Below are 25012 nucleotides of genomic sequence, written 5' to 3'. Positions count from 1 at the left end.
AGAAATGTATTCAAGACTATATAACTTCCTAATGATGCAGCATGGATTAGAATCTAATTCCACTACCATCTGTCAGTTAACTAATTCAGCAAAGACTTGTTAAGTTTATACCAGGTACAGTTTTAGGTTAGAGGTATGACAGTGAGGAAAACCGAAAAGGATCTTGATCTCACAGAGTTGATGCTCTAGTGCAGAGAGATGGAAATTAATTAGCAAATGAATCAACCACATATGCCGTTATGTATGATAATTATGTAATAAGAAAAACCATAACATCTACTAGTTGATCGTGCCTGTCATGTGTGCAGTTCACCAGAAAAATACAAAGATACACATTCAGTGAGTGCTCAGCCTTGGGGTTTACAAGGATGGGGCACACCTCCGATCTACTTCCAAGATACGGTGAGAACAGACTGACAATATACCAAGTCTCTAAGCGCATCATTCCCATCATTAACTCAGTAGCTCACCTTTGCTCTTCCACAAATATGGAGACACTTTTTAATTGGTCTCAAACTAAGCATGTGCTGCATTCATTGCCCACTTACAACCAGCCAGCAGCTCTGGGTTTTACCTGCCCACAGCTCACTGGATTTTCAGGAGGAACCTCTGGGCTGGACGGTACAGTCCCCATGATGCAAAGAAGGTACTTTGTCTAGGGTCACGCGGCTGGTTTAATGCCAGCATTTGCTTTCTCAGCCACTAAGCACTACCACGTAAAAATGAAGCAAAAAGTCGGACACTGTATATGTTCAAGCTCCGTTTGGGCTGGGTTCCAGGTTAAGGAAGAAACACGAGCTCAGCTGCCGCTGAGGGCTGCGGCCATGTTCAAGGTCATGCAGGCCATCTGCAAAGCCACCGCCAGCCCTTCATTTACCAGTGAGCCCAAACTTCTTATCGAGCTCCGTTTTACCCATTGTGGGAGGATTCTGGCTTCAGAGTCAGAGCCAGAATTATAGACATGCAGCCCACAGACAGGGGTCATCGGGCTTTCCAGAAACATTATGGGAAACTGAGTCCTATTTGAGAGAAATTTTTCTTTGGTGGTGGTGGCGGGTAATTAGGTCTATTTACTTATTTACTTTTAGAGGCGGTGCTGAGGATTGAACCCAGGACCTTGTGCATGCTAGGCATGCGCTCTACCACTTGAGCTATACCCTCCCCCATGAAATAAATGTTTGATACACACCCATGGGGGGAGGGTGCGGCTCAGTGGTAGAGCGCAAGCTTAGCACACACAAGGTCCTGGGTTCAATTCCCAGCACCTCCATCAAAAATAAATAAATAGATAAGCCTAATTACCTCCCCCACCCCATAAATACATAAATAAAATGAATTGCCACTTTAAAAAATAAATTAAAAATTTTAAAAACTGAAATAAGCAAAAAAAAAGAGAAAACATCCATTATGAGGATGCTCATAACTCTAGCCTCGCCACCCTGAGGGGTCCCTGGGGGTCTGTGCACAGTATTTAATTTTTTTTATTTGTTACTAGTTTCTAAAGAGTTCTTCCTCATGGCACTCTGTCACTACCCCTGGAGATGACAATAAATTATTGAGATGCCTGTTTTTCCCCACCTCGCATCACCTTTCACTCCATTGAAGTCAATCAATGTAACTGATTTTTTTAATCCTCCCATAAGTTCTCTCATCATTGAAAGCAGAAAATATTTTTTCAAGTATTTTTTTTCAATTTTTTTTAATAAGAGCATCCTTAATGGATTTAAAAAATAATTTCCCTTCCACGTGGAGGCAGAAGCTGTTCTCAGAGAACACTTTGCATAGCCGGCGATTCCCTTGGAGACTGTCCGAGTGACAGCTCAGGTGAGCACCTGGTATCAGCCGCCGGGGCGTAGCGCCCGGTGCAGACCAGGGGGCTCCCAGAAGCAGCTGCTGGGCCAGTGGGAGAAGCACCTGCTTGCATCCATCTAGATAAAGGCACAACAAGGGTCAGTCCTCAGCTATCGACACGCAGCCTAGCTGATCTACCTGGATTGAAAATCAGCAAAGCCATGAACCCGGCAGTGAAGTACAGGAACTTGTATTAACTGTGCTTGCAACAAACAAGGCACCTTTATCTCTGCCAGCGAAGCAAAGTGCCCATCAAACCACAAAACAAGCCAACAAAAGCAGTGCCTGATAACAGGACATTCTTTGCATCATGTTGAAGAGACACGCTCCGAGCCTGAATCTTAAAGGTAAACAGTCATGTTTTTACTGAGCACATGCAGGCATTTTCCTGGTTCTGTATATGGTTTCTTTTAATCTTCAGCAGGTGTTAATATTGACTCCCAATCAGAAATGACCAGGAGACTCTTAAGCGGCTTTGAAAGCATCTTTTCTTCCTTATAGAGGACGATGCCATCTATGTACATCTATAATGTTGAGTGATGTTACTTAAATCATTAATGTAACAGCGATGTTTCTTACATCATTAATCTAAGAGTCACCAGAGATTCATTTGGGACACCTTCATTTCCTCCAAAGCTACCATGCAATCTCTCACCAGGTTCTGCCTCTTCGACCTCCAAAATGTAATCGTAAATGTAATTAACAGCATGTAAATATAACCTGGGACACGCCCATAGCCACGCCCACCTCCCAGGCCACGTTAGCTTCCTCCTGTGCACAGCAAGAGTCTCTAATGGTCACCCTGTTTCCACTCGCTTTTCTATAATCCAGTTTCGACATGAGCCAGCACAATCTTTGTAAAATATAAATTACAACTGTCACTTCCCTGCTGAAACACTTCCCAGTGCATGTAGAATCTTGACTTTTAAGGAGGTCTCTGAGGTACCAAGGGGTCAGACCAGTGCCCCATCCCAGCTAATGAGACATAGCCCTGCTCTCGTGCATCAGTTCCTGCATCAATTGTCCTGCAGCTACCGCTCAGACCCCTCACTCCTTCTGCCTCAGGGCCTTTGCACATGAGATCCTTCTGCCAGTAACACCCACTCTCTCCCACTCTTCACCTGCCAGTGTCCACTTCCAGTCACAAATTAGTCAACTCCAGAAAGCTTTTACAGACAACTAAAATAGGTCATCTCTTATTCTTTTCATTGCATTCTGTTTTTTAATGTATAGAATTACCAAAATGTACAATCACACATTTGGGGGTTATCTGATCAACTGTCTCCCACCCAGACATTAAGCTTTATAAATTCAGGACCCATAACCAGTTCGTTGGCCACCATATTCCCAGAGCCTTGCATGGTGCCTGGTCCACAGTAGAGATGCAATAAATATTTGCTGAAGAAAGAAAGAGATTCCAGCATTTTCAGACAGTTTCACTCAAACAACTTCCTTAAATATTATCTTCCTGGGATTTTTGGTTTAATTGTCTTGCCTACTTTACAAAGCCATTAGGGCTGTTAACAAGACTAGGTTCCAGCAGTCTCAACGGCGGAACCTAGGATGTGCTAAAATAAAGCAAGGTGACAAGAAGTAAATAGTGTTGACTTCTATCTGTGTTGGTGATGACGATGAATATTATTACTATACAAAATACTTACTGAGTCCTTAACTAGGAGGTGGCTCTGTGTTCAGGGCTTTCATATGCAACCTCTTTAACTTAATTGTCCCATCAGGTAGGTGTTATGACTGACCTCACTGTACAGGTGAAGGGACTGAGTCACGGAGGGGCTAAGTTGCTTGCCCCAGGTCACACAACTGGTAGGTGGGGGAGCTGGGGCTCTGACCTCTGGTTCCAGACTTCAGTTCTGTGGCACTTTTTTTTTTTCTCTTTTGAGCAGCCAGAAATGCACACAGTGGTAGAAGACAAGGCTAGGAACCTTGGTAAGTGTCCGAGTACGGAGTCAAAGTGTGAAGGGCCCGGGGGGGGGGGGGGGAGGGTATAGCTCAAGTGGTAGAGCACATGCTCAACACGCAAGAGGTCCTGGGTTCAGTCCCAGGTGCCTCCTCCAAGCGGAAAGCAGTGAAGAGACCTGATTACCCCCCCTCAGAAAACAGAAGTGTGAAGGGTCCTACATGTCAAAGGAAGGACTTCAAGTGGAATACAAAAACAAACAAACAAAAAAAAATAAGACTTGTGAACTCCTGTGCTAGAGGGCGAAACGTAGCTTGGACGGAGTCCCTATTTTTGGATAACTGGAATTGAGGCTGGGAAAAATAAATGACAATTATGGAATGACACACGGAACCAAAGTTTGGATATTGATCTAAATCCATTTTCTCTCCTCTTTTTAACCCTCTGCCACTTTTAGACCGAGAATAACAGAGGCACAAAAGAGAAGGCAGCATTATACGGTGAACAGTGAATTCTGGTTGATGCACCAATTTTTTTTTTTTTTACTTTCACCAATCTGATTAAGGGATAGAGCTCATGTGATGTTTCTGGTCAACGAAATACGTACAACAAACTACAAAAGGATTTGAAACAAATTGGAGATTAAGATTTATCACTACCTTTAATTTTAAAAGTAGAATCTGGTCATTTTAGGGAAAAAAATATATATTGGAAATGATTAAGTGCAGGAATAACCATGACAGGCTGGTGCCAATTCAAGTTTCTTATTTATGAGCCCAAGATATTGTGATATAAATGTAAACTGCACTGAAAGATCTGTCACTGCTTTGTTAATGGACATTGTGATTGAAAAATACTGCAAACCATATCAGTAAATAAAGAATGCTGAAGCCATCAAGCCATCAGCAGCTGCTGCCACCCCCCCCCCCCCAGTAAGGACAAGCCCGCAGCCCTGCCTTGGCAGCCACTCACAATAGTGCACCCTGAGGGGACTCAGAATAAGAAAGGACAGGACACTGGCCCTAGATAGCTAGGTGCTTCTCAAAGGAATGAATTCAGAGAGCCCAAATGTTTGCTTCCTCCCATACATAGAAAAGCACTAAATTCTTTTTTTTTTTTAACATTTTTTATTGATTTATAACCATTGAAAAGCACTAAATTCTTTAACTTGAGATGCCTGGTTTTCTTTAGAGAACAAGTTATCTTTTTATGTTCTGACTACCTGGTCTTTGTTGTAAAACTCCTGTATATCCTAGCTCCTCCCCTCCCTCTTCGGAGCGGTCCCTCGGAGCGATCTGAGAGGCTGCCATCCCGGCTCAAAACGCTCAACTTTTTATTTCAGTCAAGAATGTCTCTACTGAAATCCACCACATGCTCTTAGTGGACCCACCAGGTGTGTTAGAAGCGGAGAAGTTTCTAGTTCGGTTCTCTTAGCTGGACAGGCAGAGTTTTGGACTAGAGGAGAGTTTTAGCTACTTAATGATGAGTTCAACTGTGCTGCCTCCAAGGTAAAAAATTCCTCCACTCGATAAACAGTAAGGTCTACTCCTTATAGACCGGACCTAGTTCAAAGACATCTTCCAAAAATGGATTTTCCAGGAGGAAAGGAAAAAGAAAGGAAAAAACCCACTGAGAAGCTATTTGAATAATGATGTCAGCTAAAGTACACAGACATTTGTTCCTTTCATCACTCGTTTGTTTGGATTTTTTTAATGACACCCTGAAATGCCAAAGATGACAGGTAAGAGGCTTTTAAAGCATCATTTCAACATCTTTGGTCAGTCGCTTTCATTTTGTAACATGGAATTTCTGTTAAAACAGCAATACATTAAAAAAAAAAAAAGGATTGACTTCAAGGCTTTAAGATGAGATCAGTGAGCGGATAGGAAGGCAAATCTACCAGTCGGCATTTACACAACACCCCTCTTGAAAGAAATCAATGTTATTCACCTATTCACCCCCACTTAGGTATGAGAGGCTTTAAAAAAAATAAATGAAAGGCTTTCTAAAAGCAGGATTTCTCATCACATTTGACAAAACACCCTGGGTACAGAGGAATGGGGTGCACTTTCTACACAGGGGCTGGTGTGAGGGTTCGCTCTGATTTTCTGGTCTGGCTCCCACTAAGTCTAACATTCAGGCGGAGAAGGAGCTGGAATTAAACAAACAGACGTCTGCACAGCAGTGTCAGGGGACGTTCACCAAAAAGAATTAAAAGCTTTGAAAAGGAAATGTAAATCCAATTTGTATTTCAAAGATCGCGCAATTGGGGAAATTTCACTCCATATCAAAGCGTAAATATTTTACCACCGAGGCTGTAAACTATCTCAGGATTTTCAACTTCAAAAATCCCTTGAATTGACTCAAAAAAGCAAGAAAATGGGGCAGGCACCAAAAAAAAAAAAAAAAAGGCAATCCTTTTGAAAATTAAGTAATTCTCCTGAGTGCTTAATCTCTTTCTGTAAAACACTTGGTAAATCAGGATACCAGAGAAACCAAAGGAGGGGGTAGCCCTCAGGTCATTTTGGAGGACCTTCCACTCGGTGGAAGGTCACTCCCAGCGGAACTTCTGAGAGCTTTAACATTCAATGGAAAACCATCAAGGCAGGATTTTCTAATGATTATGCAAGGAGAATGGGTTGCAGATTATTCATGAATGAATCATGCTCTTTGGAAAGTCGAGGAGCCAAAATCCACAAAATACATGACACTCCCCATCTAAGCTGAGGTCAGCTGTGTAGCAGTGGTCTCCGGACAGCTTAACCATCCTTCACAAAGGACACGTCAGAATGAAGTGCTCGGGTGCAAGTGTCTTCCTTCTTTAACTGTGACATCTCACCTTTACAGCACAGCTACGTTTTGTTGGGATGCACAGTTTTCACTTTCATATATTGCTTTCCTTCCACTGTTTCTTCCCCCCCAAACGGATTTTTAAAAATCGTATTTGAGACACTGGGAGAGACGTCTTTTCCCAACAGCAGTGTAGAAGAGAGCTATTCGTTCCAGTAAGAATGTGTCCGCAAAGAAAACAGAAAAGGATGTCAGCATGGTTGGTTTTTTCTTAGCTACATCACCTGTGAATGTAGAGAGATTTGAGATATTGTAATGCTGTCTGCCTTTAAGATTTTGACTTGTGAGAGATGGAAGATGAACAGCAGTGCCGATAAAGTGGAAGTGATTTATGTCACAAAGTCTAGCACAGCAAGAAACCATTCTGGGACATGTGGCTACAATTTGGAATGCCTGCCAGATTATGTCATAGTTTTCCTTTGGTAACAAGCGTTCAGAGTTGAAAGTCTTCTCGAAAACAATGGGTTTACCTCACTTAAAATCACAAATGAACAAAGCATAAAATATTTGGGGGCTGTAGGTAAAAATTCATAGGAAGTTAGTGTGGGGAAAAAAACAGGAGTATTACTAAAACAAAACAAAACAAAACAACTGTCAAAGGTGCTGATGGGCATAGGCCGTCCAGGTATTAAAACATCATACAAAATACTCATTATTGAAGCTGTAACTTAACACGTGACTTGACAGCGTAGATCAAGGAAAACAGCAGAAACTTCAGGGAAATTTAAAATATACATGACAACTGAGTAGATGAAAAATGTGACATTTGAATTCAATGAGGAAACAATGTCCTTTGTCAATAAATGGTGTTGGAACAAACTGACTAACCATCAGGAAACAGAAAAAAAAAATCTAGCTGGTTTCTCCCTCTTGAAATTTATGCTAAAATAAATTCTAGATGATTTTATGATTAGATTTTTTGGATTTTTTAAAACGCAAGGATACCGTTAGTAGAAAAAACTTGATGACATTTGAATATTTTCAGAGTGTACATTACACACACACATACACATATACATGTAATTAAAAAAAAATTTGAAATGGCAAAGAAACCTACTATGAATGAAGGCAAAAGATAAGGACTGACAGACACCGACACTCTTTAATGTAAAAGCACCTAAAAACTAATTAGAAAAAGGCCAGTTGAAAACTGAACACACAATATAAACACAGATTTCAAAGAGGAGATAGCAAAGCTCTGAACACCTGAAAAGATGCTCGACTTCTGTTTACATTCTTCTTACTATTAAGACAAAAATATGGTAAATTTTCACCTGTTATATTAGCTATAAAAAGGATCATAACCATTGCATTGGCCAAGGTGTCAGGAGAAAGGACTTTTTATACTGACTACTGTGAGTGCAACTTACGATAACCTCTAAGAGGAGCAATTTGGCCAAATTTCTCGAAATAAGCAAGAATATGATATTTGACCTACACCAAGTCCCCCTTACACATTTTTCCTGTAGATATAGTGCATCTATGTGAAAAAGGGACAAAGAGCAATCTTCATTTTTGTGTTACTTGTAATAGAAAAGGATTAAGGAAACAGTACAGCTATTCATAAGTAAGGAACTTTGAAAACTTTTATACAAAGTATTGTATATCAATACAATGGAATACTATGCAACCATCAAAAGTAGAGAGCTTTCCTTGTACTGTGAAGAATGAACTTCACGGTATATTTTGCAGTGAAAAAAAAAATCAAGATTTAGAAGAGAGTGTATAATTGCTATTATTACAGTGACAACATAAATGTATGTTTGGTATTCAAGCACAGCCTGCGGAAAAACAAGAAATGCTGACATTAGTTCTTCTAGGGAGAAAACTAGGGAGATTATACCACAGGCAAGGGAGAGAAACTAGTTTTCACTGTGAAGCTTTTGAATTTTGTAACTATTTGTACAAATTACCAACTCAAAATACAGAATAAGCTAAATGCACAGTAAAAGAAGAATTCATCGTAATCAAGTTTTACATTTTCCAGGAAAGATAAATGACTTTAAAATGGATTTCAAACTTTAGGGACACAGGAGACAACATGCAATTCAAGGATGAGCTAGGGATTCCCTTAAGGAGAAGATAAAATTCAGGATCCATTACCAATTAATAGTACAAAAAAAAAAAAACCAACAAACCCCACTGATTTGGCATTACAAATGGGTAATTTATCATATCCAGTTTCCAAAAGCTGATCACCCAAAGGCCTTTCAACTGAAGAACAAACAGAACAAGGTACAGTAATTCAATGACTCAGCAATAACAAGGGGCGACATGACCACTCAACAATGTGCATGGACTTTGAATCCTTATGCGAAGGTAAAGAAGGCGGATTTAGAAGACTGCACACTGTATGATTCCGTTTATATACCGTTCTCCAAAAGGCCAGACTATAGGGATGGAAGACAAAGTCATGGTTTCCAATGACTCAAAGTGGGAGGGAGGATTTGATTCCCCAAAAGGCAGCACATGGAGTTTTCAGGAGTTATCCTGTATCTTGATACAGTAGCCTAAAAATCTGTCATTTGCATTGTGGAGACGCTGTGACAAAATTGATTTTAAAATAGATCTGGAAAATGAAAAAAAGCAAGAACAGCTAAAAATAAAAAAAAAATTAAAAATTGGAAAGTAAGGGACTAGTTGAGTGAGACAACATATAATGCTGGATAAATGGACTGGTGTGACTTGGGGGAAGCAAACACACATATCACAGGTAATTAATCTAGAAAATGGAAAGGTAATATCAAATACTGTGAAAGAATGGATTAATTTCTAAATACTGCTGGGACACCTTGTTAAATAATCAGTTTAGATACTCACTTGATATCAAATATACCAAAAAATTAAATGTAGAGAAAAAGTGAACGCTAATGAGATCTCTTGCATTTAAAGGTTTGTTTAGAAGGTACAATGGAAAACATTAATTTATTTCACATAAAAGTCAAACTATTATTTGTTTTTAAATGGAAGTGAAAGTTAAACAGTAAAGCTTCGTTTAAAAAAATACTTGTAAGAAATGTGACAGGAAAATGCTTAATATTTTTAATATAGAAGAACTTAGTTAAAACCATAACATTGATTAAATTCAGGGTTTTAAAAAGCCCAGCTGGATAGGACTTAACCCACGAACAGAGTTTATCATTAAACCCAATCAGACCAAATCAGCCCACTTGTTCTATTCAATTCAGAGTCTATCAATATCTGATCTGGGCGTCTGTCCTGCAGGAGAAATGGGTCATTTTTCCTTTTACCCCCATTCTCTGGCCTCTTTATTACACTCCTTCCACTCTAGGTTCATCCCTCACCCTGAGGACATATTCCCAGGTCTACTTTATACTCAACTTGAGAAAATTTGTTCAGTTAAATAAAGAAGAACTTTAAATGTCTACTAGTGTAAGGGACATTGAATTACCGTAAGATAAACGAGGCTTTAAAATATACCATCTTTTTGTGTCTCCAATCATTGAATTTTATAGATTTTCTACTGTAATCATTATGGTTTTGTTTTGTTTTTGGGGGGCATTAATGTAGGATTGCTGGATCTGTTTTCACCCCGGTAGACGTTATAACGCCGTGTCATCACGATAGGAACCCTAGTCAGTTCTTTAAATTAGGTACCTGTAGTAACTGTTTCGCTACTTTCAGCCTAAAACAAAACAAAACAAAACAAAACAAAACCCAGTACTGAGTGCCAGACACTTTCTCTGCAGCATCTCAGGAATGCAAGGGGAAAAAAGGCATTATCAGGTCCCGCTCAGTTTCCATGGATTCTTTGGTCCACCCAATGAAAGGATATCATGCAGAAGGAGGGGGGAAACAAAGTCTGTAATTCCTCTCTAGCAGAGGCTTTTAGCAATGTGACTTTTCTTCTGGACCCAACTCTCAAACTTTATATATAACTCAAAACAGCAAAAATTAAACAAACAAAAAATCCTTCTATAGCTTAGTTTTTGAAGAAAGATGGTTCCTCTAAAGGAAGTTTCCATAAATCGGCTACCTGGCCTTTATAACAGAAGATCCACTTCTTAAATACTAGGATACAAACAAAGTGCATGGTTTGCTGGAAGTGATGGCCAAGTATTTCCAGTCTTCTAACAGCTAGAATGAGTATTGAAGGAAGCAACTGAATCTCAAAGACGAAGGCTTCAAATGAACTAAAGGAATGAAACATTTCACCCAATACAAAACAGTAATATTCATTCTATTTAGCAAATGAAGAAGGAACATGGTCCTCCAAGTTTGGGAATGGAGGGGATAGACACACAGGGGAAAAGTTACTGGATTTCCTCCCAATTTCTCCTCCTACAGGATTTCCCCTCTCCACGCAAGAAAAAAACATTATGACCTGCTAGTACAACTAAGGGTTATTTATAGCTAAGACACACTTAATATCTACCAAGAATATTCCAAGAGCTCCATAGAGGCTAATTGATTGAACCCACAGCCACCTCACAACAATACTACAGAAAGGAGTGATGATTATCTCCATTTTGCTGATGAGGAAATCGAGGCACAGAGAGGTTAAGCAATTTGCCCAAGGTTACACAGCTAGTAAGTGGCAGAACTAAATCCTGGGGTCAGTCAGCCCACTTACTACGGGTGCGTCTGAGCGATTTGCATAAATTCTGCAAGTCTCAGCCATCTACCAGACAGAACAGTACCTTTTCCGCAAGGGCACTTTGAGAATGTTCGGGATATAATGACCCTCCCCATTCTCCCCAGAATGAAAGTATCCACTGATTGAATGTGGAGACGGGGACACACAGACAGTTCCTGGTACTAACTGTATCTTTCCCCACCGCCCCTGCCCAGCTGTACTGAGATTTAATTGATAAGTAACATGTATATTTAGCTTAAGTGTTCAAAGTGTTGATCGGATACATGCATATATTGGTTTGATTACCTCCACGGTGTTGGCCAATACCGCCTCTAACTTTTTCTTTGAGGAGATCTTGGTGCCCAAAAGTGGAATTGAAGAAATGACATAGAAAGAGCAACAAGAGAAGCACTCTACAGGCAGAAAGAAACAGAAAAGACAGAAACAGAAAGACAAACACGCAGAAACGGGAAATGCCTACGTCCTGAAGTTAAGACAGGAAACCCAAAGACAGAAATAATCTGCCTTGCAGGAACCAAAAGAGTGTAAAATAATTCTACTCAATCCAGAATGTGTGTGTTTCTGTGCCAAACAGCAAGAGATTAACAGTGTCAACAAAACAGCTTGATAAAAATTTTCTGAACAAGTGACAAGAGGTCAAGAGGAGAAACTCTTGGTGCTATTGACGGAGGATTTCATTAAGCCATCAGGGACAAAGCGGGTAAATATTTATCCAAATGACGGTTCCAATCAATGTAAAGGTTAACGAGTCCTTTCTGCTGACGGCACAGGACACTTCAGCCCCCACGCATGACGGGCATAAACTGTACGAACTTTTGGAAGAGAGAAACCTTTGAAAAGGCTAGAGTTGTGTTCTCAAAGGATTGTAATTAGGAAAAAAAAAGCAGGTCTAATTGCTAGTTGCAGAATTATAACAGCCATCAGGATGTGTGGAGTTCCAACACATTTATTGTATATCATTTTTGCTGCTTTGAATTTTCACAGCCCATTCCTTTTTTTTTTTTTTTAAATCTGAAGACAGGAAAGTAGGAAGCAGAATGGAGAGATACCTTATCTTTCATGGGAAAGAAAAGGATACTTGTGCACTGAACACGGCACTTCTATCCACAGAAAGCTTTAGAGATTTACATATTTAACAGTTTACAAAGAGGAACATCTTATGCAAAATATTTCTACGTGGAAGCATCATAGTTGATAGTTTCTACTTTCTAAGTTACTTACAAATCGGATGTATTATTGAGACAGTATTAAGAAATCACTCTGGAATACTGTGCTCCATGTTTTAAAATTTGATTCAGTGTATCTCCATTCAGCCTCTCCTATGTTAAGCATGGGAGGAGGTATTAAGGATAAAACAGGCATAATTCTGTTATCTGGTGAGATAAGGTAAAGGTACAGGAATTGCCACATAGGGCTGCAACCACAAATGGATGCCCCAAATCAGAGAAAATGATTCAATGTGATGCAGTGAGAGTTGAGAGCAGGGGAGCTGAAAATCAGTAAAGTCTGCACAAAACAGGTTGTATTCATTATTTTCTTTTTTTTTTTTTTCAGGTTGTACTTATTTTTAAGCAAGATTTTTGCAGGGGACATGAGGATAGAAGGGGACTGCAGGACCTGTGAACTGGAGATGCAGAGATACGCTGAGAAAGTATTACAAGAAGCCTGAGATTGTTTTATGTTTTTTACAGTTGTTTTACCTAAAATAATGACCATTCCCTTTAACATAGCCATCTTGGTTCTATCAGAAGTGTGACCAGTACTTATCAATCGGGGGGTCACCACGGCAAATTTCAGGTAAATATTTACCTGGTGAGCTACTTTTTTCTAACCATCCCAGAAAACTGCTGAGCTCCAGCTGGGACATTTTTAATTAATTGGACATCGTTCTAGAATGAGGTATGGCAAATGTGTGCAAACGGTTGGAAATGGAAGGGTGGTCTTAACGTAGCTCTAAGGGAGGTATGCCTTACACAGTCCATGGACTAGATGGTGCCCATCAATGACTTCAGAAGTTAAATTATATTTCCAGCCTACAGGGTGGATACTGATGAAATGATTCTCACGAGGCAAATAGATGCTACCTCTAATGGTAAAGTCTTCCGCCTCCTGCCAGAACTTCCATGGAGCTGTACAAACATCTCTTCGTGAATCCTGACAACACTTTTGTAAAGGAGGCGTTAGAAACATCTAGTGGAAACAGGCGGTTCCATGAGGAACCTGGCAAGAGACTAGCTAACTTGCCCACATTCAAAAGTAACAAGAGACAGAACCAAAATTCCAACCAAGACCCATCAGCCTCCAAGGGAGAAGTGAGATTCTCTATACAGTTTGCTCTCCCACCAACAAAATTCACAGATGAGACAGAGTATCTCAACCACAAGGCTCTCGTAGAATTCATGACCTAAACAGATGTCGCCCTTTTAACATCCAAGCTGCAGCAAAAAAGTAAAACACCAGTTCCTGGGATGAAAAAAGTGATGGGGCCATCAAAGGACACAAACAAAGTGGTATCTTCTCAAAATAAATTCCAGGAGAAATTTTTGTCTTTAATTCTTATCTCTGTTACATGAACTCACTGGGTTAAAATTATAACCAGTTATTAAGGATGGCTAGATATCTACTTTCCTTACAGAACTCTCAGGTTAAGAGGCAATAAGCTTAAAGAAACCATGAATTTGGGATGCCATCAAAGGAGATGTCATAATTTTTGAAAATTAGAAAAAAATCATGTGAAAACTAATAGTATATAGTGTTGAATTACATATTACTCTTTATTATTTTAGTATTATTTTAGTATTTTTATTTTAGCATTGTTTTAGTATTATTTTAGTATTATTATTTACTACAGCTAACAGAGGTAGAAGTCTGCACTTAAGATGAATCACACATGGTGAAAAGAACTTCGTGGCGCCGTCCAGCTGTAAGATGCGCACTACGTGAAATCAGCAGCCACAAGGACACAGAATAGTTCTTATGATGATAAACCAACTCCTGTGTAATAGCTGTGGTTAGCCTTCTGCCTCTTAAATATTATCCTTAAACTCTCCCTAAATTCTGGGAGACCCACATGCCATTCACAAATCACACGGATCCGTGCCCACAAACCCAGCATACCACACATGCTACATATGCACAAACCTAGCAATAAATAATTTCAATAAAACATTCACAGATTCTGTCAAGTATACCACTTGCTAATAAAATGATCGTGCAAATATTTAGAAAAATAACCACTGCCTCTGCATTTGAAAACAAAAACAAAAAACACCCACTATAGATTAAGGAATCTGCTCGCTCGTTTCCAAAAAATAAACCACCAAAAACTAGTAGTGTAACTCGTTTAATGAAAGCATATTTCTTAATTATTTGACTTAAAATCACTTTCTAGAAGACATCCAGTTGTTCAACATAAGATCAGAAAGATAAGAGGATGTTTTCAACTTCCTGTTTCTCATGGCTGCCTTTTTTAGTCTTTTCTAATCCTGAGAAGATGAAAGGGCTTGAATCTGGAATTTTACTCTATAAGTAACATTCAAAGTTGGTTAAGTTTTGTTTGTTGTTTGCTTGTATTTTTGCTTCAGGACCTCTTTACCCTCTTGACAATTATTAAAGACTCCAAAGAGCTTTTGTTTGCATAGGTTAAATCTATGTAGATTTACCATTTCAAAAAATAAAACAGAAAGTTTAGAATTTGTTTCCTTATTAACTTGCGCCAGCTAGCAATCATAAATCCATCACATGAAAACATGTGATACATTTTAATCAAAAAAAAAGTCAAAACCCCAATAAAGATGAGAGTGGACTTATTTTACATTTGTGCAAATCTCTGTAATGTCTGGCTTAATAGAAGACCGCTGCATTCGATTCTCATATCTGCTTCTGAATTCAATCTGTTGCTGTATCACACATCATGCAGCCTCTGAGAAATGCCACTCTATACTCACAAGAGATTCAGAGTGAAAAAGACAAATAATATGCCGATATTATGAAAATATGTTGACCTTGCAGACCACCGGAAAGGGAGAGCATCCCAGGGACCCCACAGGTCTCTGGACTTCCATTTGGCTCAAAGACACCATGTTATCGCAAAGTGATTGCACATAAAAATAGGTTAGTTTCAGTATTTGATTTCAACGCTTTTGTGCCTTGTTAAGAATTATGGTATTAAAATCTCATGATCGTATATACTGGTACACTGTTGATGCTTCTCAATGCACCTTTATCAGGACACATCAGGATTAGCTAAACCACTCACTCACAGGACACGGGACTGCAACTCTACCCACTGCTGCAAAGGTCTTGTCAATAGTCAAACTGTCTTTGCTTTTGACAGGGAAGCCGTCAACTATCAACAACGGTGCCTTAGTTCGCGTGTGTCCAGTTTGTCCTTCTCCAGGGGGTCAGGGAAACTGTGGAGATGGTATAGGTCTCATCAGGAGCAAAACTGGGGTGTAAATAGCGCAACAGCTGTCAATCACTGCTTAAGGGCTGCCCCCACCAGGGGGGCTGTAACTTCCTAGATACTTCCAGCTCTCACTGTGTGTAGGCACATCAGCCCCCCTGCCCCTGAGGGCAGCCCAGCTAGGAGAAGAGATGTAGGCTGACGGGAGTCAGGCAAGCACCCTGGGAGGGCTGACATCTGCCCTAACACCGATCAGCTAGAAATCAACTTCAACTGTGGAATCGTTCGCTTCAGGGCATTTCAGCGATTCAGCTAGTAACAACTATCTGACAAACTTCGGGTGCACGGTAAGTCCCACACTCAGTTCAAAAGAAAATGGCTCTACTTACAGCCTCCTAATACTGCTATGGGACTGTAACACACTTTGGCTGAGAAATACATTTTTGTAAATTCACTGAAAGTTTTTAATCAACTGAATCATAGCAATCACTTAAATAACTAAGAATGCAATCACTTGAATAGTAAGAATATACAATGGACCGCTGAACAACCCAGGTTTGGACTGGGCGGGGCCACTTATACTAGGCATCTTTTCAGTAGTAAATACTACGGTAATGCACGATCTGAGGTTGGCTGAATCCACGGATGCAGATATGGAGGGACTGCACGTACAGAGAACAGACTACAAGCTATACAAGGATTTTCAGCTGCTCCAAGGGTTAGTGTCCCTAGCCCTGGGTTGCTCAAGGGCCAGCTGTACATCTGTGTTAACATTTAGTAAGTACTGACAGCTTCCTCCCTGGACTTTCAGTCTGGTCTCAAAACTAAGCTTTCCTATGGGACTCAGCTATGCAGAGCTTCAGGTCACTGTCTCTCTAACTCACAGGGCAAAGAACTGGGCTGGACCATCCCCTCTGCTTTAGGTGTACCCACCTCAAACTTAAGGTTGATTATCAGCTATACATTTGCTTTGAGCTCTTCTAAACCCTAATGATTTTTCAATAACAGGAATTATTCAAAGCAAGTATGAAGGCTGAGAGTGACGAGATTCGCGTAAACTTAGATTTTCAGTGGTATACATTTCCTGGCATATTTTATGGAACCAGATGGCTCGAAATAATATTTGATTTCCTTGGGTCAATAATAATGTTCTCTGAGATCTTAGAACCCACCTCTGAAGACTCTCTTCTCAGATGTTTAACAGTGTTCCATTCTAATACATCCTTTTAAGATGGTATAAAGAAACTGTAAAGCCAAAATAATTAACAAGAAGGTTTTTCCTGTTTAACACACAAGCAACCCAAAGGATAACAGAAGAGGTTCAAAACAGAAGAAGCTAAGAAAGTTCTCCAGAGGCTATTTATAATGTAACTTAGAAATATTTCAGACGATATTCAGTTGAAATGAGTTATGTGCCAGTCTAGTAGTTTCCTATTACTGCTGGAACAAATTAACAAAAACGTGGGGGCATAAAATGACACAAATTCACTACCTTCTGTTTCTGTACATCGAAGTCTGACCTGATTCCACTGGGATAAAAACCATGGTGTCAACCATACCGGGTTCCTTTGTCTATGTCCGTTTCCAGAGCCTGCCCACGCGACTTCATCTTCAAGACCACTGATGGTGGGTCAAGTTCTTCTGCTGTAGCTCTCTGATCTCCTGTGCTGCCCCCTTTCCACTTTTAAGGACCCCTGTGATTACACTGGGCCCACTCGAATAATCTGGAGTAATTTCTCTACTTTACGGGTCAGTTTATTAGCAGCGTTAATTCCAGCTCCAACCTCAATTCCTCTGCCAAAGCACTGGGGACTAGGACTTAGAGATCTTTCGGCGGGAGAAGGGGCATTATTCTGCCTATCACAAGTGGTCATTTACTTATTTAACAAATAATTATCAGTACTCCTCTGCCACAGGCATTGGGTTAGATGCCGGAAACATACAATAAACAGCAAGGTGCAATCCTTAAATTCAAAGAGTTTATAGGTTAATGGTTTGAGGGCCAAAGGAAAGATAAGCATCAGAGTTCTTCCTTAGAAAAATGTACAATCCAATGGGACGAATGTGTCTTTAAATTAAATTTAATATATTTAAGAATTCATAAATTAAGTATATGAATCCTAAACAAGAGATCATAAACATGCTAATTCCCTACAAAAGATTTCTTTCTCTGTACTGAAAAATGACTAAAATAATAGTGAATTGATTCATCATTCATCTGCTTGAAGAGGTAAGAAATCAGAGGATACAGTTAGAAGTCAAACACACGACGGCTGGCTCAGAGCTTGCCTAATGAGCGTGTTCATTTATAGTCCTCTCAAAATATTTCCTTAAATTTTGCAGACTTTTCATTAAAAAAAAATTAGATCATAAATAATGAGCAGTGTGCGTGGCAGGCTTCTCGGTGGTTACTGAGAGAGAGTGGCTAGTCATTTATCTCAAAATTGGTCAGAATGTATTTTTAAATCAATCCTATTAAAGATCCTGGATTTGGAAATGCACTAAGCACTCAATTATTCAGAGCTTGGTTTCTATGGCTTGTGTCTTAATTGGTCTGAAGCTGCTCAACTCTCTCTGCTTGCGAAGAGGACGCGTACGGACAGACACTAAATGGTTTAACTACTCATTAGTGATGGTGACAGAAGGCAAAGTCCAACTTCATCTTAGAAATAAAATGAAGGCTTTCTGATTTGGTTTGTATGTCTTCACTGTGAAATCTTCCAAGCAGAAATTTCTGGAGACCTGAATGGAGTTATCATTTTAGATTAAAAAAACGGGTGAAGATGATTCGTGATTCTGGAGATGCACAGAAAAAACGTCTTCATCCTTCTCAATTCCACAAAATTATGACAGCTTAAAAAAATCGGATTCTGGAGCCAAGTGCAGACTCTGGACAAATGCTGCTACCACTTGCCAGTGCTTACACATAATTATAGAAAATCTATGGTCAGGACTACACATTGTTCGTAACACATTGATTAAACACTACAAATTTTATTATGTCATTATATTATTATAGTAATAATAAGCCAACGTTCCTACTTCCTTTAGGCAGAGAGAAGTAACATTATGCCAAATGGATAAAAGCACAGCCAAGAAACTCTCTTTTCTGTTTATTCTCAAGATATTCACATTTTTATATGAAAAAAGAAAAAAAGGGGCCGGGGGGGACAAAAGTACAGCATATGAATAGTGCTTAACCAGATCCAGTTGCAGTAAGTTAAGATCTAAACATTATTTCAGTATAAATTAGGCAAGACCATTTTCCATGTCAGAAAGCAGAATTCATCACTGCACCATCCAAGAATGAGTTCCTTAAAGACATAACAATTAGATCGCCAGCGTAACACCTTGAAATGGAGTCTTGGACAAATGAGGCTTTTCAAAATTAACTAGAATCTTTCTCAAACTAAGTTTCTTATTCTTGTGAATATGTAGCTCTCTTTCTGTATATTTAGGTATACAAATGTGGTTGTAGAGAAGTTTTGTCAAAAATTAAGATAAGATGTAAAGATTTTTCTCAAAGTGTCCTCCAAGTCTGTGGATGACACAGGAGGTGGACCTCCCCGCCCTCACCCTGCCCGTACACCCTGAGGAATGCCATTAAAAGCAAATATAAGTCTGAGAGTTACTCAATTCATGGATTTCAAAGAACATTTATCAACTTCAAAGAACATTTATTGAGAAGCATCCCCCTTAGCTGCTGTGCCGCCTCCATATCTGCCGCTGAACTCTTCCCCTGACCTCAGCACGCCCGCTCCCAAAGCAGGGAGACTTCAAATGTTTGAGTCCGGTGAACTTGGGGGAGCGGATGCCACCCCCAGGCAAGGCAGTGTGGGACATGGGATAAAATGCTATGACTCGCCAGTGGCACTCCTGCCCCTGGTCAACGCTGCTGATCCCTGTCCACAGACCACACCCCGACGCTAGTGTGTCTGTCTGTCTGACTGCCTGCCTGATTGCCTGCCTATAGGAGGATGGGAGAGGCTAGCCTATGTGTGTGCCCGTCTGTTTATCTAACGGAGGATAAGCAAGAACACTTGAATCAACAACAAAAACAAACAAACAAAACCCAACAAACAAAACTCTGGTTTAGAAAACTCAGAATCAAATACATAAGCAAAAAATCACCGTGGCACTGTTCACACTTCCTGCCTTTCTCCTATGAAGATTAGAACTTCAGAGAAAACCGAAGGAAGGGTGAGGTTTGCTGAGGAAATCAACAGTGATGCTGAAAAATCTTCCAGCGTCCTCATGAGAAGCCTGGAGCAGTTCAGCTAAAGATCATCTCCATCTCCCTTACGGGACCCATCAACAGCAGACACCACTCTGCCTTTATCCAAGACCCAAACCTCACAAACTCCTTTCTCTATGTTACAATTTTCTGCACCTGCCCCTCATCTTCGCTTTGATGGTTTCCCTATGACTATTTCCTGGTCCCTCAGTTTCTCCCTTTTGTCATCAACCATTCACCTCGTCACATCCTCAGCTGTTCTGAGCTCAGTAGTGTCACTGCCTTCCTCCATCTCTCCTGATAAATTTAAACCCTCACTGCCATCTCTCTGATACCACAAATACTTGCCTTTGCCATCCCTAATACGTAGTTTGTAAATGCTGCTGTAAATTGTTTCCAAAGTAATGAAACCAACGTATTTGGTCTGTGAAATTCACTTCCTTACTTGAGCTGTATCGACTTTCCTCTACGACCAGAAGTTCTAAAATCAAAACAGAATTCTCCACTGTGATTCCTGAATCACCCATCTTAATTTGAGTTTCCCCAAATCAGAGCCTGGAATGAGACAGTTTAACTGGGAGCTGATGTCAGAAAGCATTTATAACAGAAAAGGAAAAGAAAGAGAAGAAAGAAAAGCCAGTAAAAGGTGTCTCACTGAGCTTGTTACTACTGTAGGCAACGCCTTAAGAAACGCTGAGGATTGTGACTTGGAATTGTCCCTCCAAAGGATGAGGGGCTCAACCCTGTCTGCTAACTCTCATATCACATTGTTTGAGAGTTGTCCCAGGGAGTGATAACGTCCCTAAAGTTTGCAGAAAACCTGTATCAGGTTGAGAAAGATTTTTATAGATTTTTGCCCTGAAGTAGCAAAGTAGAGAGATTTGGTGTGTGTTTGCCTCTAGGATGCATCCATCCCTCCCGCAGCTGCCATCAACAGGTGGAGGGGAGTGGAGGGGAGGGAGGGAGGGAGTGTGTAGCTTGGGGGCACAAAACCCATTCCAATCAGTCACAGTCTCCTGAAGACGATCCCCTGTATCCTCTCTGACTGGCTTCTCCTCATCCAGATATAAAAATATAATCATCTCTGTCTCCTTTCTTATTTAATTAGTTACCAACCAACTCATAAAATACCTTCCCAGCATCAGATGTGACTCCACAGAAAGGCTGAGAAATGAATGACCAAGCCCACGCCCACAGAACTCACTCTAGGACACCATGGACCATGACGTTGTCGGGTTACTCTTGAAATTCACTAACAATGTTCCAACAGCATCTCACCACAGAGCAACTAACACACGTTTGGTGGATAGAAATAACCTAGAAAGGATCACTAATATTAAAGATGAGACGCTTCCCAGAAAGTAGCTCCTAAGTATTGAAAAAATCCTCTTATTAATGAGAAATCTAAGCCAACGCCCAGCCGGGGACTGCGGTCGTGGGCAAGTTTATTATGCAAATGAGGCTTTAGTTTCACAAAGAAGAGAAACTCAAGACTTAGGCAACAGAGCAGAATCACAAAGATGTATTTTTACTGAACTGTACACAACAATATTTTCCTGTGTGGTGCTTTTCACTCAACTACTGTTGCATTTGTGACTTAAAACAGATCGGTGCTACTGCGGAATCACTGGTTGGGAGAGTACAGCATTTTCCACTGATAAAAATTTGTGTATCTATTGCTGAAATATTCAGAATTATAATATAAATTTCATTTTAGTACACTGCTGATATTTTACGTTAGGGGATGTTTTCAATTTAAACAAAAAAACATTTATTTTTTGATTTTCTTAAAAATATTATCAGATTTTAAATATTTTTCCTTGAATATTTCCATAAATATACATCCAAAGTCCTACAAATATTTTATTTAAATAAACACAAAATAGTAAAACCATAGGTCAAAGCATCAAGTAGGCACACAGTTTTACTTAGTTAGAAAAATATGATTCTTCTGTCAATTTTTTGTCTAGATTTCTGTGAATCAGATTTGGTAAAATTATAAAGATCCCAAAATATGGTGAGATCTCTTTCAACCCTTCCCTACTTCTTGGAGTGAGACTGGGATTAGAAATGATTATCAAAAAAGTAAGAAAATCATACTCAAGTGGGTTATTCGATTTTCTTCTGGAAAGACTGCCCCACAAATAAGAGCATGCGCTTACAAGCAGAAGTCTAGTTTGAGAGCAAAACATGATTTATCTTTTCTCAAGCTAGCCTGTGTGTTCTGTTCATCAGTACATGTCCTGATACGTGGAAGCCTTTCCCGCATGGTGTACCACTCTGCTCGGGGAAGGGGATGGGGCTCTGTGAAAGTGAGCCTTTCAGATTCACGCCCTACAGGTCACTGAAGCATCTGGGAACTTAAACCCTTTGCTTCTGCCAGGGGTTGAAGAATGGAATGCTTTGGGCTGCTGTGCAATTTGTTTTGGGAGAAAGAAATGTCTGGGGTTAGGCAAGCAAGCAACTAATGGTGGTTCATTTTGTCCATAAAACAACAAGATCGATACGTATGACAGGCAATGTTTATGCAACGCTGTTTCCTTTTCCTTCCAGGGGAGGGAGAAAATACTGGATGATCGCTTTCTGCAGACAGCTGCAATGACTAATGCTATTTAATGCGTCTTTGGCCTCTCCTTCCTACCTGCTGGTCACAACACAGCCACCTGATCTCAGTTCATTTCCTGTGCCAGAATTCAACTTAATAGATTTTTTGCATGTCTATTTAGCTTTAATGATCCAAGCACTCAAAATCTAGGGATAACGTAAGAATTCAAAGTGAACAGCTAGTCTGTAGGTTGTAAAAGGCATTAACGATCGATAATACGTTCATTAAAATTAGATCTTTTATGAACAAATAGGAGGAACTCAGAGAGAGAACGTCTGATCTATGTCAAAGTTTTGGGTTGAAGTGGATTTCTTTTCTTTTTCTTCTATAGAAATGACCCATTTGTAAGCGAGACGGTCATCTCAGAAAAATTAACTTTGCTTCTCCTTTAAGGGGAATTATCATCAAGAGTGACAGAACCAAAATCACACGATATTTACCCAACAGCAGGCATGCATTTCCCCAAATCATCTCTCAGTGGAGAGGTAAGGAATGTGAAAATGTTACCCATTGCTCTCTTCCTGCTTAGAGTGAGGACAGAAGCAGGGCTTGATCTTTTCAACAGCTTTCTTAGGGTCTGAAGACCTCAGGTCATTTTTGGATCATTGTGGACCCCTCGTTCACGCAACCCTAAAGCACTGCATCGAAACCATCAACGTACAGTTCTAAAACCCCACAAGTTTCTGAGTTCAAAGGTGCCAAATCTTGATAAGGTAGAACACTGAGATTTTTGCAAGCTTTTGAATTCTATTTTAATTGCAAGTGGCTCAGATCAATTACAGGTGGTTTTATTTAGCACCCACAAGCAAGGACAATCTCCTGAAAGCTGTATCAGTATTAAAAAGAGAATTGATCACTTCTTTTGACAATATCAAAGGAATCACTTCCAATCAGATAGCAGGGCTCACAGGGACATGTCACTCCCAGCCTCCAAGATGGAAGAGAGAACTGGATTAAGATATGAGTTTCTGAAAGTAAGATTTCAACCATCTACAACAAAAAAAGCAGCGAGGACCAAGGAAGGCTAACAGCATGCCCCCAGATTTAATTACCACTGTCATGACTTGATAAATGTACCCAGTAAAGTCATTTTACTGCTGTACCTTTGAAAACACCCACATCTTGCATTATATCATTTTATTCCATGTCAAACTTAAAGATGAAAAATTATATTATCTTCTACTAGCATTTGAAGCCTTGACTGAATTCGATTTGATTTCCAAAGTAGGCATAAATAAGCAAATTCAAGTGTTGATGAGGATCAGCATTGTATATTTAATTCTGTTGTATTGAGTGTAAATCCCAGAAGCATGAAGTTGTAATTCTTAAGAGTTTCATCACTGAGCGTAATTATTTTGCCTCTCATGTTCCCACGAGATAAACCTGAGTGAGAAACTCATAACCAAGTTCTTGCTATTCACAATGTTTCCATTGGGTGTAGCTATGATATTAGGCAGGTTAATATCACAGCCTGTGTCTTCAGGAAAGACATTTAGGGAATCTGTAGTGACTTTCTTAGTCTTTAGCATTAAATTGTACTAGTCAGCTCTATGTTCTATGGGTGAGACCAAATAAAACAATTTCAAATCAATCAGGTCAAAAAGGATTTCACTGTCTTTCTCCAAAAAGAAAGAAACATAAAAAACTGAGACCTATGTCAAAACTTGAATCAACGTAAGTACCACATAATTTGTTCCTTCTTGAATTTTTTACATTACCGTATAATTCACATCTAGTGTGAACGCCTTCCCTGTAGGTAGACATCTGTTGGATGAAATGGGATATTTAAGGGGAAAATCCTTTAACAACGCAACTCCTTTATTCAACGGTGGGTCTGAGCAGAGTGCCTAAAAATGTCTTTTCTATAAGGGAAACAAAAAAAAGTATTTCTCCTAAAATGCAAGGACAGTTTCCATGCTGAGATGAAAACTTCTAACTCTTTTCTTAACAACACCGTATGTCTCCAGTTGGCTCATAACGCAGTTGGTTCTCAGGGCAACGTTGTGCATGGAAGATAACCAAACCGAGGTGCAGGCTTCACTGCTGACCTGCGATTTACCAGGGGTCCTACTTGGATTTCCCAGATCACCCAAGTGTCAGTCTGAAGCGCCAGCCCCCTTTCTCAACATCCTTCCAAAACTCAGTGAGTCAGGAAAGGCACTCAATCCCGCCACAAAAATACTTCTCTTTTTGTTCTGATTTCCTTTTCTGTATAAACTCAGCATATTTTAAGAAACCAAATGCTCAACCCCCAGACTGTCTAACCACAGATTTTAAATAGTAGATACATTACATGGCAGACACTAGAGATGCAGCTGAGAATCATCAAAAGAAACACGAATGTTTAAGACTGAAGAAGTCACATTTTTCCTCCTGAGAATCACTGATCATAATAAAGCAACAAATAACCAACGTGGACTAGTCAGATATTTCTTTATCTATTTGTTATCACTCATTTTTATAATTTCATTCCCCCTTTAAAATTTTAATGTGTGAGTAAGATATAATTTTTCCTCCCATTTTATTGAGATATG

At 39.8% G+C, this 25012-nt stretch overlaps 1 protein-coding gene across 16 annotated transcripts in view; it reads right to left on the bottom strand.

Moving 5' to 3' along the window:
• RBMS3 (RNA binding motif single stranded interacting protein 3) overlaps nucleotides 1-25012 on the bottom strand; it is a 921458-nt gene that overhangs the window by 194878 nt on the left and 701568 nt on the right. The gene's annotated exons all lie outside the window — the stretch shown is intronic.

The sequence above is a fragment of the Vicugna pacos genome, chromosome 17 (genome assembly GCF_048564905.1).
Source record: "Vicugna pacos chromosome 17, VicPac4, whole genome shotgun sequence".
NCBI lineage: Eukaryota > Metazoa > Chordata > Mammalia > Artiodactyla > Camelidae > Vicugna > Vicugna pacos.
The sequence above is the reverse complement of the archived record's forward strand: the minus strand, read 5'-3'. Positions and strand labels throughout refer to the sequence as shown.